General features: G+C 47.0%; 1 pseudogene; it reads right to left on the reverse strand.

The window, feature by feature from the left end:
* Window positions 1-2117: 2117 nt before the first annotated feature.
* Window positions 2118-3508, reverse strand: LOC132376653 (heterogeneous nuclear ribonucleoprotein A3-like; annotated as a pseudogene).
* Between the last annotated feature and the right edge of the window lie 4229 nt (window positions 3509-7737).

Here is a 7737-nt window from a genome sequence, read left to right on the forward strand (position 1 = left end):
GCAGCTGCGGGACAGGACGCCCCCCAGACCCCTGCCCGGGACGCAGCTGCGGGACAGGACGCCCCCCAGAACCCCTGCCCGGGACGCGGCCGCGGGACACGAAGCTCCCCCCTCCCCAGGAACCCCTCCCCAGAGCGCGGGCCTCGCCGCCGTCTCGCAGCACCCGCCGCGCTCACCGCGGGCCGGGAGCCCCCTCAGGCCGACTGGCCCCCGCCCGCCGCCCGGCCTCCCTCCGGCCCGCGCCGCCCGCCGCGCTCACCGCGTTTTTCTTCTGCACCATCTTGTCCATCTTCTTGGCAATGCGGACCACCTCGTCCTCCATGGCCCTGGCAGGCCTGCCCCGCGCCGGGCCGCGGGGGACGGGAAACGAGAGGAGCTGGCCGGGCGGCAGGTAAGCCCAGGCGTCGGCGAGGGCCCTCACCAGGCGTGACCGAGGCGCTTCTTCACTCACGACGACTGCGACGGCGGGGGCGGCGGCGGCGGCGGCGCTCCTCCCACGCAGGCAGCGCCAATCGAGCTCCCAGCTCGCGGCGGCGACGGCGGCGGCGCTCCTCCCACGCAGGCAGCGCCAATCGAGCTCCCAGCTCGCGGCGGCGACGGCGGCGGCGCTCCTCCCACGCAGGCAGCGCCAATCGAGCTCCCAGCTCGCGGCGGCGACGGCGGCGGCGCTCCTCCCCCGCAGGCAGCGCCAATCGAGCTCCCAGCTCGCGGCGGCGGCGGCGGCGGCGCTCCTCCCCCGCAGGCAGCGCCAATCGAGCTCCCAGCTCGCGGCGGCGGCGGCGGCGGCGCTCCTCCCCCGCAGGCAGCGCCAAACGAGCTCCCAGCTCGCGGCGGCGGCGGCGGCGGCGCTCCTCCCCCGCAGGCAGCGCCAATCCAGCTCGCGGCGGCGGCGGCGCTCCTCCCCCGCAGGCAGTGCCAAGCGAGCTCCCAGCTCGCGGCGGCGACGGCGGCGGCGCTCCTCCCCCGCAGGCAGTGCCAAGCGAGCTCCCAGCTCGCGGCGGCGGCGCCCCTCCCCCGCAGGCAGCGCCAATCGAGCTCCCAGCTCGCGGCGGCGGCGGCGGCGCTCCTCCCCCGCAGGCAGCGCCAATCGAGCTCCCAGCTCGCGGCGGCGGCGGCGGCGGCGCTCCTCCCCCGCAGGCAGCGCCAAACGAGCTCCCAGCTCGCGGCGGCGGCGGCGGCGCTCCTCCCCCGCAGGCAGCGCCAATCCAGCTCGCGGCGGCGGCGGCGGCGCTCCTCCCCCGCAGGCAGTGCCAAGCGAGCTCCCAGCTCGCGGCGGCGGCGCTCCTCCCCCGCAGGCAGTGCCAAGCGAGCTCCCAGCTCGCGGCGGCGGCGCTCCTCCCCCGCAGGCAGCGACAATCGAGCTCCCGGCTCGCGGCGGCGACGGCGGCGCTCCTCCCCCGCAGGGAGCGCCAGTCGAGCTCCCAGCTCGCGGCGGCGGCGGCGGCGCTCCTCCCCCGCAGGGAGCGCCAATCGAGCTCCCAGCTCGCGGCGGCGACGGCGGCGGCGCTCCTCCCCCGCAGGCAGCGACAATCGAGCTCCCAGCTCGCGGCGGCGGCGGCGGCGGCGGCGGCGCTCCTCCCCCGCAGGCAGCGCCAATCGCGCTCCCAGCTCTGTTCTTTTGTTTTTTTTTTTTTTGAATTCTGAGATTTTTCATTTGAAGTACATCTTAAAGCTATTAAATTCACAAATATGCTAATTTAAATACCCAATTCTATTATCTAAAACACACATTGCAAACATACAAATATCTATTCTCTCCACATGTCAGAGCCCATTCATTTCATGGTTTGGAAATGGGGAGAATAGATCCCCTTAAACTGCAAGTCAGCAGGTGTTTCTTTACAGTTAACTTTAGCAAAATTCATACAAAATATTAATGAACAATGAATGATCTTCTTTACTTGTTAACTCACAAGGAAACACCTTCAAAACTGCATTTTGTTAAAGTTTCTGTACTAAAATGTAGAAAAACTGAACTACACAAATATTGAAAAGTTTAAAATTCCTTAATTTTTTATTCCTGGTACCACTACCACAATTTACAGGGCAATATACCTGATGTAATGAAAAGAAAAAGACAAAGCTACAACAGATAAAAGACCTCAGGAATGTACATCTAATTGACCCTCCGTTGCATGAATCAATAGCTGCACTTTTTGCAAACTGTGGCTAGGACAGTCCTGAACAAGAAGGGTTTCCTGTTTAAGCTGCAGTAACTTTTCTGACTATGGATCATCGTTCCTTCTGCGGCAGGTTTTTACAGTTCCTCTAATGCATTTGGGACGACTGTCTCAAAGTAACCTGCAGCTTTCCTGACAACTCCTCGCTCTCTCTCCTGCTAAGAACTGTAGCCCTTTTCTTCTGAGTTTTGAGAACCTTCTGCTACCATATCCACCACTTCCACCACCAGATCCATAACCACCACCATAGGGACTTCCCGAGCTTCTTCCACCAAAACTGCCCCCCTTCATGGGTCCATAATTTGATTGCTGTTGTCCACTATAATTTCCAAAATCATTATAGCTCCCACCACCACCACCGTAGTTACCTCCAAAATTTCCTCCTTCATTGTAAGCATCATATCCTCCACCACCGCCACCATATCCACCATCTTGGTTTCCATATCCTGGTCCACCACCACCATAGCCTCCTCTACTACTGTAACCAGGACCACCACCATCGTTACCACCGTCGCCTCCAAATCCGTTTTATCCACCATCACCTCCTCCATAACTACCTCTGCTGCCACCACCTCCACCACCATAGCCTCCTCTTCCACCAAAGTTTCCACCACGGCCAAAGTTACCTCCACCACCTCCAAAGTTTCCTCCACGACCCATAAAGTTGCCAGATCCACCTCCACGACCTCTCTGTGATCCAGCAGATTGCATTTCTTGTTTAGAAAGGGCCTTTTTCACTTACAATTATGCCCATTAATAGTGTGGTATTTCTGAACAACAATTTTATCAACTGTATCATGATCATCAAAAGTTACAAAAGCAAATCCTCTCTTTTTTCCACTCTGCCTGTCTTCCATAACTCCTATGGTTTCAATCTTGCCATACTTTTCAAAGTAGTCTCTCGAATTACATTCTTCTGTATCTTCTTTAATACCACCAACAAAAATTTTCTTCACTGTTAGATGGGCACCAGGCTTTACAGAATCCTCTCTAGAAACAGCTCTCTTTGGTTCCACTACACGCCCATCAACCTTGTGTGGTCGAGCACACATTGCTGCATCCACCTCTTCAACCCAAGAGTAAGTCACAAAACCAAAGCCCCTGGAACGGTTTGTCTGGGGGTCTCTCATCACCACACAATCTGTAAGTGTGCCCCATTTCTCAAAATGTTCTCTTAAGCTATCGTCTGTAGTTTCAAAGCTCAGACCGCCAATAAACAGTTTTCTCAACTGTTCTGGTTCCTTTGGATCATGGCCCTCCTCCCCCCGGCGGCGGCGGCGGCCGGAGTCGGGCTGGGGGCGACCGGGCGGCGGTTTTACCTCCGTTTTGAGACCGGACTCGCCTCTTCCAACTCGAGTTCAATATGGGACCGAGAGCCCAGCTCTGTTCTATGTTGGGCCATTTTACTTCAGCCCAAAAAAATTTCTTCTAGTATTCCCTAAGGTCTGCTGGGGATCAGTTTTCTTATTTTTCATTTATCTGTATTTGATTTTTTAAAATTGATTCCAATTTTCTGTTGAGATTCTCCATATTTTAATCTATTAATCCCCATCTTTTACTCTCAATATAGTCATTTTAAAGTTCTGTGCTAACTCCAGAATCTGAATTCCCTCTAAATCAATTTTTCTTGGTTTTTTTTTTTTTTTTTTTTTTTTTGTCTTAAGTTTTAGTCACTTTTTCCTGCTTCAGGAATTTCATAATTTTTGATTGTGTGCTGGACGTGGTGAATAAAAAATTCATAGAGACTGAAGATGCTATTACTTTGCACCAGAGAAGATTTACCCTTTTCTCTGTTAATCAGAGTGGCTGATCATTTCAGTCATTTCAGGAATTTTACTAGGTCAGAACTGGGTTGGAGCTTTAGTTGTCTCATCCTACCTATGATTTTTCCTAATTTGTGGCCTCCCTGGATTTTTGCTGTGAGCCTGACAGGTCTTTGATTCTTCAATAAATACAGTCAGTTATTGACTTCAGTCTTTCAGATGTTTGAATTCAGCTCTTTAGGCTCTCAGTTCTCACAGCTTCAGAGTATGGCAAATGTAAGGAGAGACCAGCTATGTATTTGTTGCCGTTACACTTTCTCAGTGAAAATTTGTCTCATAAACACTGAAACATTGCAGATGATTTCACTTTTTCTGACTCAGCCCCCTTCTTGGGGATGGCACTTCTGGGTTTTTACTGTGAGTCTGGTAGGTCTCTAATTCCTCACTTTGGAAAGTTCTCTCCCTCAGGCATTAGGTATTTAGCTTCCTGCTTTATATAGGTTCAAAAACTGGCAAATGTCTTGAAGAGGAGACCTAATGATTGTCACAGGCCCCTTTATCTAGCGGGATTTGGTTTGTTAGTGCCATGACTGTGCAGGAAATTTCACTCTGCTTTCTTGGCTCAGTCCCCCATCATCCTATACCACCCTGACACTAAGGAAATGTCCTGTGGGGGAAATCGGCTTGACATTCTGCTAGATTTCACTCCATCATGCCAGCAAATGAGTTCATCAAAAGGTATGGTGATTTCTCTTTTCCAGTGGAGTATGTCTCCCTACACCAAACCCCTGCTCCAAATCTCTAAATGTCCCTCTCTAGCATATTAGTTGATATTGTTTCTTGATTGCTTCCTTAGCTCGATGATCTTTTATTCAAGTTTGTTTGCTCGTTGCAGCAGGAGTGATGGCCTGTGCCTACCTAGTGCAGGCATATTATTATGGAGATATGGCTTTGGTCCCAGACACCACAATAAGGAGAATATCATAAGAAAGCAAGTCACACGAGTTGTTTGGTTTCCCAGTGCATGTAAAAGTTATGTTTATGCTATACTGTAGTCTATTAAGTGTGCAATAGCATTATGTCTAAAAAAAGTACATATCTTAATTTGAAAGTAGACTTTAAGAATGCTACCCATAGGGGGCTTCCCTGGTGGCGCAGTGGTTGAGAATCTGCCTGCTGATGCAGGGGACATGGGTTCGAGCCCTGGTCTGGGAGGATCCCACATGCCGCGGAGCAGCTGGGCCTGTGAGCCACAATTACTGAGCCTGCGCGTCTGGAGCCTGTGCTCCGCAACAAGAGAGGCCGCGATAGTGAGAGGCCCGCGCACCGCGATGAAGAGTGGCCCTCACTTGCCACAACTAGAGAAAGCCCTTGCACAGAAACGAAGACCCAACACAGCCATAAAATAAAAATAAATTAATTAAAAAAAAAAAAAAAATTGAAAAAAAAAAAAAAAAAAAGAATGCTACCCATCATCTGAGCCTTCAGCAAGCTGTAATCTTTTTGCAATAGTAACATCAAAGATCACTGATCACAGATCATGTAACAAGTATAATAGTGAAAAAGTTTGAAATATTGTGAGACTTACCAAAACATGACATAGAGACACGAAGTGAGCAAATGCTGTTGGAAAAATGGCACCACCAGTAGAGCTGCTTGACACAGGGTTGCCACAAACCTTCAATTTGTAAAAAAAAAAAAAAAAAAAAAAGCATTATCTGCAAGGTACAATAAAGTGAAGTGCAATAAAGTGAGGTATGCCTATACATCCTGCCTCAAAGCAGAAATCCTATTTAGATCACCTTTAATTTCTCTCTATGATATATCAATAGTTTTCTATTCTAATAGGGTTCTTACATTTTTTATTACACTTATTATTAGGTATATGATGTTTTGATGATAATGTAGATGGCATATTTTTTAGTTTTTAATTTTATAACTTTTCAGACACAGAAAAATGTTAGTGGAATTTTTTAATGTTTGGTCTCTTATCTGGCAACTCTTCTAAAAACTAACTGATATTCTAATAAGTTATCTGTAGATGGTTTTGGATTTTCTGTATCCTTAATTATATCAACTATGGAAAGTGACAGTATGATTTCTTCCTTTCTTAGCCTTATATTTCTGATTTCTTTTTCCTGCCTTACTGCTAATGCCATTTAATACTTTTACTAATAGGTTGAATAGAAAAGGTAAGAGTTGGCATTCTTATTTTGTTCCTAATCTTACAGTGGACATTCTCCACATTTCACTATAAACAGGATGGTGGCTCTAAAGTTTTTTGTAGTTTCCCTTTGCTATGAGTTTTTAATCATACATAATTATTGAATTTTATCAAATGCTTTATCTGACTATACTGATATGATCATATACATTTTCTCCTTTATTTTATGGATGTGGTGCATGACATCTATTGATATTTGAATGTTAACTCACCTTGCATTTCTGGAGTAAAACAACTTGGTAGGAATTCACACACACACACACACACACACACACATTCACTCACTCACACACTCTACATTTGATTGTCTAACATTTTGTGTATGATTTTTGCTTCTGTATACATAAGGGAGATGGGCCTATTTTCTTTTCTCATAATTGTCCTTTTAATTAGTGAATAGTATATAGAGGGTAGAGATTTAAAAGACCTTTTAAAAGGTCTTCTTCTTCTGTGATATAATACAATACAGTATTACTCCATTTTTTAAAAATGACCTTTTTCATTTTCAAATAATTTCAAATCTGCAGAAAAGATACAAACAGAGTTCCCTTTACCTCTCTCCCAGTTTTTCCTATTGCTAACATCTTATACTACCATAGTATATTTTTCAAAATTAAAAAGCCAACATTTATACATTACTATTAACTAAACTTAAGACTTTTTTTGGATTTCACCAGTTTTCCTGTTAATGACCTTTTTCTGTTCTAGGACCCAATCCAGTATATCACATTCCACTTAGTTAGTTGTCATGTCTCCTTAGTCTTCTCTGGTCTATGACAGTTCCTCATTCCTTCCTTGTTTTTCATGATTTTGACAGTCTTGAGGAATATTTGTCTGATATTTTGTAGAATTGTTCTCAGTCTGGGTTTGGCTGATGTTTTTCTCATGATTCGACTGGAGTTATAGGTTTTGACAAAGAATACCGCAGAAGCGAAGTAACCGTCTCATCACATCATAACAGAGAGTATGTAGTGTCTCCGTGACATCACTGGTGATGTGAAACATCATCACTTGCATAACATGGTGTTTGCTTGGTTTCTCCACTGTAAAGTTACTTTTTCTCCCATTTTATACTGTCTTTGGAATTCAATCATTAAGGCCAGCCCAGGACTGGACTTAAGGGGAAGATTAAGCTTCACCTCCACCTCCTTGGGGAGGAGATGGATGCCGGGGAGGGGGGGGGGGCGGGGGGGGCGGGGGGGAGGTTACCTACATATGGAATTCTTCTGTTGGCAAGATTTGTCTTCTCCCTCCCTCCTATTATTTATTTATTTATACACTCATTTATTTACTCCATTATGTTTTAATATGGATTCTTTATAATCTATATACATAATTACAACCTTAAAAACCTCTGGTTCCCCCACTGACATATAAACTTTTTGAGGAAAGGCTCTGTTTCTTTTTTATTTTTGTACACTCTATGCGTTTAGCATAGTCCCCTAATTTATAGTGGACTTCCAGTAATTATTTTTTAATGGATATCTTTCCACTTCAACTGAAAAGTACCCTTTCCTTATATAATAGCATTCTAAATCCAAAATAAAAGTAGATTTTAAAATAAGTAAAA

Source organism: Balaenoptera ricei, chromosome 13 (assembly GCF_028023285.1).
Source record: "Balaenoptera ricei isolate mBalRic1 chromosome 13, mBalRic1.hap2, whole genome shotgun sequence".
Lineage (NCBI taxonomy): Eukaryota > Metazoa > Chordata > Mammalia > Artiodactyla > Balaenopteridae > Balaenoptera > Balaenoptera ricei.